This window comes from Melospiza melodia, chromosome 1 (genome assembly GCF_035770615.1).
Source record: "Melospiza melodia melodia isolate bMelMel2 chromosome 1, bMelMel2.pri, whole genome shotgun sequence".
Classification (NCBI taxonomy): Eukaryota; Metazoa; Chordata; class Aves; order Passeriformes; family Passerellidae; genus Melospiza; species Melospiza melodia.
The window spans coordinates 13,319,455-13,328,853 of NC_086194.1; the positions used below are offsets into that span (position 1 = coordinate 13,319,455).

Consider the following 9,399-nt stretch of genomic DNA (forward strand, 5'->3'; position numbering starts at 1 on the left):
GCTAAACATGAGCCACAGTGTGCCCAGGTGGCCAAAAAGTTCAGTGTCACCTTGTCTTGTACCAGCAGGACCAGGGCAGTGATGGTGCCCCTGTACATGGCACTGGTGAGGTCCCACCCTAAGCCCTGTGTCCAGTTTTGGGCTCTCCTGGGTGCTGGGGTGTGCCCAGAGAACGGCAATGAAGCTGGTGAAGGGTCTCAACCATAAATCCAAATTCAGGGGAATTTGAAGTTGTGCAGCCTGGAGAAAAGGAGGCTGATGAGAGATATTGTCATTCTCTACAACTTCTTAAGAGGAGGTTGCAGAAAGGTGAGGTAGGAATGCAGTGGTAGGACAAGGGAAGATGGCCTCAGGTTGTGTCAGGGGAGATTTAAGGAGGATATTAGGAAAAAAAAATATTTAAAAGGTGGCTAAATATTGCAACAGGCTTCCTAGGAAGTGGGAGGGTCACTATCTCTGGAACTCAGAACAAGTCAAACCTATCAAAGCCAAGCAGATATGGCACTTCTTGATATGGTTGTGTTGACATGGTGGTATTGGAACAAAGCTTGGACTTGATGATCTTAGAGGTCTATGAGATGTATTGGAAGTTGTCTAAGTGTGGAATTATAAAATGTATTTGCACCTGATCTTAAGCCATATACAGTCTATCTATGTATGCTCTGAGCATTTTTATTAGCATAGAAGTTAAAAAAAAACAATTATTCAAGAATACCCCAAACTATTTTTAGCTTTACAATGCTATAAATTTTTTTTTAACAATCTGTGGATTACTATTGATCATGTAGACATTAATCTTTTGAGGCTGCATTTATATGAAGTAAACTCCAAGGGTTATTTTATACAATAAACACAAGGAATTTGGAAAAAAAATCCTTATCATGAACATTTTCCTTTTCTATTTCCCCCTGCTTCACTCACTGGACTGCAGAGGAGATTACCCCCTTTAACAGAAAGAAAAAGCATATGTCAACTTGCCTAACCTACAGAGCCTTCAGGCAAAATGCATCACTTTTTGGGACTGTCAAGGACTGAATAAATCAGAGATAAGTGGGTTAAAATGTCAGCACCCACTGGGACCAAAATAAACCTACCATAGTTTCTCATCCAAGTGAGAAATCCAAGTTTTTCATCCAGTTTTCATCTGCAGTACCACCAGCACTTCATTCATTCATTCATTCAGGAAGACAACTTGAAATTCTTAATGATTCATTTTTTTTAATTAAAAAAAAAAGAAAAACCACAAAAATAGTTGTTTTTTTTCCCCTACTCAATGTAATAACCCTGTGAAAGTCATCTTGTGCAAAAGGTCAGATAAGAGTGATGTGAAAGATGGTGCTAAAAGGCTTTCAAACTTTGTTTATTAATAGATATAACCTTTTCACCTCTGCTACATCTGTCACCTCTAGGTTAAATATCATTTATCTTACTGGTCACCTGACTTCTTGTTAGGAATACAGGGAAATGCCGCAAAAAAACACTGAACAGTCACAAATCCATTATAAAAAAATGCAAGAGAAGAATTGCCTGAGCCCTTCTAATAAAACATAACCTAACATGGAGTAACTGAAGACACTGAGGGTAGCCCCTGGCTTTAAAAGCATTCACCAGGCCATTGATCATTGAAGACAACATGCAGTGACCTCACACAAACACAATGTAAACTCCCAAACTCATTGATGGCATTCCTAGCACTCTGTCTGAATTTATATTGCCTCTCTGTAAACTGTTTGACATAAGCAGTGAAAGATGGAAACTGAAAAAGGCCTCCTCACTATGATGAGCATAGCACCAAATGCAGCTGGATGCCAGTGAATTAACTTGTAGCTTACTTTGATGTTCAAAGAAGTCTCAGGCCAAGATGTGTGTTAATGGAATTTTCATAAGATTCTTGGAAGTATAGTTTTCCTTCTGGATAGTCCAAAAATTTGCTAGAGCATAAAAACTACCTGAGTCTATTTTGAGGAGATGAAGAAAAGAAATGGAAAAAAATATGCTGTGTTATTATCCATTTTTCAGAAAGACTGCTATGGCTATGTTAGTCAAATCATGCACTCAGAAAGGCATGAGAGTGTAAATATGTGTCTCTCCTTTCTCTCTCTCTCTTCCTTCCTTCCTTCCTTCCTTCCTTCCTTCCTTCCTTCCTTCCTTCCTTCCTTCCTTCCTTCCTTCCTTCCTTCCTTCCTTCCTTCCTTCCTTCCTTCCTTCCTTCCTTCCTTCCTTCCTTCCTTCCTTCCTTCCTTCCTTCCTCTCTCTTTCCTTGAGCACCAAGAATGTAAAAGTGCAGGATCCTCAATATTTTTACACTTACTTCATTCAGTGTGCAGCAAACACTAAATTTATGTATCTGCTTTATACTCTAAAATTATAAAAATTAATTGTAAGACAAATGTCAAAATGTGAATACACAGAACTAGAGCAGGAAGCTGAAGAATGCAGCAGAATTATATCAGTCAGCTTATTAACTGTTTAAACAATTGTGATGTTCTTTTAAAAAAGTTTTAATATTTGATAGTTTGATGTTTAAGTTTAATGCTTGATATTTAAAATATCAAATCTCAGATTATTGTGGATGGAAAGCTCGAGGACTTTTGTTTCTTCTTTTTTTTTTCAAGAAGAGTGCTGCAAATTTTGTAGAGGATTTATTATTGATATTTAGATAATGTGCTCCTGCAATGAGTAAGTTCTCCCTTCTGTTTTGAAGCCATCCATAATAGCAATAGGTAAATTCTTTCCCTGTACTCAAAAAAAGGGAATGAATCAAAGACAAATAACTACATGAAAGACAGGGAGGGATATTTACAAGGGTGTACAGTGACATGACAACGGGGAGTGGTTTCAAACTGAGAGTGGTTGTAGTTTAGATATTGAAAAAATTCTTTAGTGTGAGGGTGGTGAGGCACTGGAACAGGTTGCCCAGAGAAATTATGGCTGCTGCATCCCTGAAAGTGTTCAAGACCAAGTTGGATGGGACTTGGAACAATCTGGTGAAGGGGAGTTCCATCCACGACAGGGAGTTGGAACCAGAAGATCTTTAAGGTCTCTTCCAACCCAGGCCATTCTGTGATACTCTGGTTCTAATACACAATTCTATGAATGAAGTTGTGTGTGAATGAGGTTTTCATCCTTCTTCTAAAATGGCACTGTACCTTTCCTGGGAGCTGATTGCAAAGCTGCATCACAGCTCATTGCTAATCCGCTGTGAGACCCTATAATTGAGTATTGCTAGCATAGAATGCTGCCACTGTGCCCACTACAAGGGCATCTCAAGACTTTACACAATTCCAGCTGAGGTGTCAAAGTAGAGCTGAACAAAAAAACATGCCACTGCCCTCCTGTGCAGTAAAAATTTAAAAATCCAGAAGCATCTCATAGCTTACAGGTTTTCAGCAAAGTTACTGCCTTTACGTCATGAGAAAATACCAAGTTTTGTATTTCCACTTACTACAGATATAAGAAACTGTAAGAAACACATCTGGCAAGCATAGTGACATATGAGAACTGCTACAAGAGCAAGTACATAGAGTATTGACTTATATTTTGTGGACGTGTAGGACACTGAATCCAAATCCCTCCTGCAGTTTTATATTGTTGTTGTCTCCTTTTTCACCTGTCACCTGAGAGCTCAGTCTAAAGCCTGAAGTTGATAGGAGTGGCTGTTAGTAGACCTTGAGTAACCCATGTACTACAGGGTGTGATGCCTTGCTTGCTCCATCCAGCCTCTCACTTTGCCCTGAAATGGAGCATCCCTGGTGGTTCAGCAGCTCCTTTTGGAGCATTTTCTAGGCTTTCATGTGAGGGTTTTCTCTCCAGTTGGATCAAGGCTTATATAAACAAGTTTGATTTGGTTTTTTGGGGTTTTTTTTTCCCTGTAGAATTCTAATATGATTCAAATAGGGCAATTAATCATTTTGACCCATTAGCTTAATTTTAGTAGTTTAGTAACAAAGTTACTAAAGAATCTGGGAAGGTAAAACTCCTCCATAAGAATCTGGGAAGGTAAAACTCCTCTGGTTTAAATTTCAGTCCCTTGTCTCCCACCCAATCACTGCTTCCAGAACCTCTTCTCTTCTAGAAGGTTTCGTCCTCATCCCAATATCAATCTTTTGTAAATCTACCTGGTCTATTTTAACTGCATTTTCACAGCCTGTATCTCCTATTCTCCACTCATCCTAGAAACTCTAGTCATTACAGATTCTTAGTCAGCTGTGAAGTGCAAATGGCTAGAACTTCTCATTGGGCTAGCTCAGCACCTTTAGCCCTTTCCTTCTTTTGATTTCTATAAACCTATGAGTGCATTTTCTCCTTTGTGAGGAATAAAATTAAAAGGGACTCTGAAACAAAAGAGGTGAACATTCATTATAATTGCATTTTCTTCCATTCACCGCAGCCCACCATGTAAGTAGGTCCTGTCTGCAATCATCATATAAACAGCTTTTGGAAACATAATAGAAATTATTTCAAAATTGCTTTGGGATGGAACATTTTCTCTGAAAGAGTTGTCAAGAGTCAGATTTCAAGTATAACAAGATTCTGAGCCATGGGATTGACAGTGATTAATTGCATCACCAGAACTGGTTGGCCCTCTCAGAGACCTGACTGGGCACAGACAGCGAGTCTTCCTGGGAGGTGCTTGACTCTGCTCTATCATCAGAAGGCACCAGCTGCTGTCTCTGTGGTGAATCACAGCTTGTATGCACTGCTCTAGCAGTGCTGGAGTGACACACCTTCCCTGGCTGCCTTGCCTCAGCTCCCTCCTGGTTCTGTTCCCCCTCCTGGAGAAATCACAAACACCTTGTGTGCTCCTCTGCCCTCAGCTCTCACCTTGGCTGGATTGCTTGGCTTGATGCACAGAAGGGCTGAGGTTGTAAGGGACCTCTGGATGCCATCTGCTCGACCCTGATGCTGAAGCAGGAGCCCTTAGTTGTCCACGACCATATCCAAATAGCTTTTTAAAATCTCCAGGGAGGAGACTCCACAACCTTCCCTCTGGGCAACCTGCACTAGTGCTCAGCGACCAAAATGAAAAAGTGCTTCTTTAAGTTCAGAGGGCACCTTCCAACATGTCCCTGCCCTTTCCCTTTTGTCCTGCCACTGGGCACCCCTGTGCACAGCCTGGCTCCATTCCATTCTCACCCTGCCTTCAGATATTTTCTCCTATTAATAAGATTCCCCTTCTTTGCCCTCTCTTCTTTCTTCAGATCAGAACTGCCACGGCCTCCAACCATCCTTGTATAGACTTCTTTCTCCACAATTCCCAATAATCTCCAGTACTGAGGCCAGTCCTAGACACCGCCACTGCTCCAGAAGCGACCGACACTCTCACCAGCACAAAGGAAGCTGCTTTCAGCTATGGACAATTCCTGTGTGCAATAAAGCCACAGTCACCCCCTTCTCTCATTCTGAAGGAGACATCTTCGCTGGCTTTTTGGCCCCGTGGGATTCCCACCCGCGCCCCCAGTCCTGCTCTCCCCGCCCGGCCGTACCCCAGCTCTTCCCGGCGCTCGCATCCCTGAGGATGGACGGGATCAAGGGATGGCAGCACCTCCTCACCCCGCTCGGAACGGCGTCAAAATAAAGCTGCGTTGGCCGGGAATCGAACCCGGGTCAACTGCTTGGAAGGCAGCTATGCTCACCACTATACCACCAACGCCGCGGTGGAGAAACCTCCCTGCTTGCCTCACTCCTTCCTTTCCTGCTTCCCTTCATTCCCAGTTTGCCCTCAGGATTCACTGCCTGCCCTCAAACACAGCAAAAAGCTACTGAGGGAGCCATTCCAGTTTTCTCCACGGCTTCCAAGGCTACTAGAAAATTAGAAGATTGTTTGCTTTGTTTTTAAACACTGATAATAAAGTTTTGTTCAGTAAAATGTTTCCAATGCCCTGATTGGTTTAAAAGAAATCCCAAATAGGATTAAAACCTTCAGAAGGGGGACAGTGCACAACTGGAAAAAAAGGCTGGCTGACATCTGATGAAATAAGCATCTTCATTTTTTAAGAAAAGAAATAGTCTTTCCAGCATTAATGTTGCAGATGATATTTTTATCTCATGTCTGAAAAATTAGGTGGAAAAAGTTTTAAAAAACAACATATCTTCTCCTTTCCATCAACTACTGCTTTTGTCTTCTCAGTATCATCCAAAGAAACATAAGATTACACAGAAAATATAGCTGGAAATAAACTAAATAGAGTTTCAAAAGATTGATATTTGGAAGAGGGTTATCTGAAACACCGCCCTGAAATGCTGAATCTCAAACTTGAATACTTTTTTGTGGAATAATGTGTGGTGGATAGAGCCAACAAAGTATTTTAGAAGAACGAAATCTCAAAAAAACTCACATGGTGTGAGAATATCCTATGAATAACCCAGGGCACTCTAAGGCATCTGTGATTTCACTTCTGAGAATGTCCTGCTTACAAGCAGATATGGCTCTTAACAAGTAGGAATCTCAGCAAGTTTGTGGTAGAAACCATTCTGTGCCAGCAGAGAGGTCCTACAAAGAGAAACCTTCATGCCTCTCATTCTCAAATCCTCTGTCTTCAGCTTCCTGCAGTGGTAATCAGAAAAGTTTTAAGATGTAATATTGGTCAGACATCCATCAATCCTGTCACTTTCTGTCACTTGGCATCTGAGTAATTAATCGGTCCATAGAAGGCCCCCCAATAATCTGACCATTTTAAAAGTGCTGGTATAGATGACAGTTTTTGCAGCCTTAAATGAAAGTCTGTCATGCACAGTTACACCATAGTAAGGATATGGAACCTTCTCTCCTTTTCTTATCATATTTTACTTTAAAAGTCATCAAAATCAGCTGAGATCCTATTTGGAATGCTCTGCAAACAGCTCATGAGGATGTAATGTTACATTAAGTGTATTTATAACTAAGATTTAACAGAACAAAGAGGGGTCTGCTGAATGGTGCAGAGTCCATTTTGACTGTGTGTGACATGCAGTGCTCATGTGTTGCTGTGCAAACTCACATTTCAGCCATGTGGTGCATGAACAGCAAGCCACTGCTTTTGAGAACCACTTTTTCTGTGCATTTGTTATGGAACCTTTTTACACAGATCCTTGACAAAATGGGACACACCAAACTCACTGATCATAATCACTTCTGAAAAACACATAGTTTATTGTGATGATTTTCATGCTTTTCCACTAATCTGTAGGCACCATAAATATTTTCTAGTAAATTTAAGCCTAGTGAGAGTTTTTTCCAATGTTACTGAAAACTGTGGTTTAACAATCATCAAAAATGGTTATTCTTTATATACTTCCTTGCAGAAAAATTCCATGGAACCTGAAATTCTGTGAACAAACATTTGAAAATAATTACTCTTTAGAAAATTTGAATAACTTTAGTAAAGAAGTAAGCCTGGAAGAAGTGTGGATGTTCTTATAAGAATGATATTTCTCTTCCTTCAACTTCTAGTCTTAACTACATCTTTGTGAACTCACTATCCTGTATTTTAAGGCATTGCAGAATGAAGAAAGTGATTTTAAAACAGTGGAAAGATAGATGGGCCCCCATTGAATTGAAATAAAGCACTGAATGAGGAATGCCAGCTCTGAGAAAGCTGGAAGCTGAGGTTTATAGACAGAACAGGACAGAGAAGTGGGACAGGCTAAGCTGATCTCTGAAAGGCAGCCGCCTGCACACCAGCTCATAAAACTGCATGAGATTCCTGAAGTATTTAAGCAGCAAAACTGGCAGATTAACTCAGAGGGCCACATTCCCAAAGTCAGAGTAGTCTTATCCTTCTTAAGGAATTCTAGAAACACTTCTGGACATCTGTAAGCACCTGGAAATCTGCTGAAATCTGACATCAGTTTTCCAGTCTCAAATGCAAAGCCTCCTAAACTCCTGCATGTTCAGGCAATAGACACACACTGCCAAATCAGGGGCTCTGCATGAAATTTGTCCTGGTTATTTGTTTTGCCTCCTTCTCTCTCTCACACACACACAGATGCACACAGGTTCCAGTAGCCCTTGATGACCAAGCAGATCAAATTAACCCTTATTATGTCTTACCAGAACACGAAGAATGAGCAATGGTAGCATTTCCTAATCTGGTTTTAATTCACTAGGCAACAAATCTGTTTGCTATGAGTCTACTGCATGCAGCTTTTAGCTGAGAGGAAGCATTTTGCTGTGGCATAATTAAAAGTGTTCCAACTGCACACATAACCACAAGACACCCTCTGCTTTCTCATTAAAGGTTTTCTTTGTTGGGGCTTACACCCAATAAGTTGCACCTGTGACTGTTTTTGCTGCAACATCATCTTCAGCCACTTAGCGCATCACCATGCTAACCTCTCCATTAACCCTTGCTTCAAAGGCTGCTCCCTGCAGGTGGCTCCTCTGCCAGGGGACATCCCTTGCCCACTGCTGGTGACCCCTGTCACTGCTGAGGACCTGGGCATGCCACATGTGCTTTTGGTTTACAGCCTTGGCTAATTGCATTATTGATGTGGTGCAGATCCACAGCCTGTAGGAATCTCTAAAATATTAAAATGAAAAAAATAAAACCTGGGTTTTGCCAACACTAAATTTGTCCAGTTTTCTGGCAATAAGCTTCTCTGCAGAGTAGAGATTTTAGTTTACTTAGTGTGGAAGAAATACATGGTTATACCTCAGAGCCAAGGATTCCTCAGTCCTTATCAGAGAAAAATGTTGGAAATAAGAACAACATATTCCAGGAAATTTAAAAACTCTTCAGTGCCACCATAGGAACAGAATATGTCTATTGTCTATTACAAGTTTTATCAACTTCTCTGGAAAAAAAAAAAAAAAAAAAAAAAAAAAAAACAGCATTAAATCTTCAAATTAAAGACATCTAAATTCTAAATTTTGGCAGAGAAAACTTCCTAAATATGTAGCAAACATTACATAAATTTGATCCTTTGGAGCTGTTTGAAAGTTGTACGTAGTTAGACCTAATGCACCAATACAAATAAAAATTAAAAGCTTTACAAAATGGTTTTAGAACTAATTTACTTAGGATCAGCCAAGTGTAAGTTTAATGAAAAATAACAGCCAACATTCATAGGACTTTTGTTTGAATATCTTACCATTCTCATGAATGATATTCTTTTATACATAAACTGATTGTATTAGTTACCTATTTCACTTTTAGTAAACACTTTTCTCCAAAGTGTTCACATAGTTAGTTATGAGCTTTTTTCTATCAAGACCAATCTCCATGAATGATCAGTCCTCAAGATAAAATAAAGATAACATACACATAAACACATGTTTATCTTTATCAAAGAAGATTACTACTCAAATTTAGAAATACTTTAAAATAGACTGCAAATATGGCATTTCAAAATTCCTGACTTGTTGCTGTTCATCAGCAAGTCTTGCAAATATTGTTTAACATTTGTAATGCTAGTTAA

General features: G+C 40.0%; 1 non-coding gene across 1 annotated transcript; it reads right to left on the minus strand.

The window, feature by feature from the left end:
* Positions 1 to 5,581: 5,581 nt before the first annotated feature.
* Positions 5,582 to 5,653, minus strand: TRNAG-UCC (transfer RNA glycine (anticodon UCC)). Its single transcript has one exon. It is a non-coding gene; the product is annotated as a tRNA-Gly (tRNA).
* Positions 5,654 to 9,399: the final 3,746 nt, after the last annotated feature.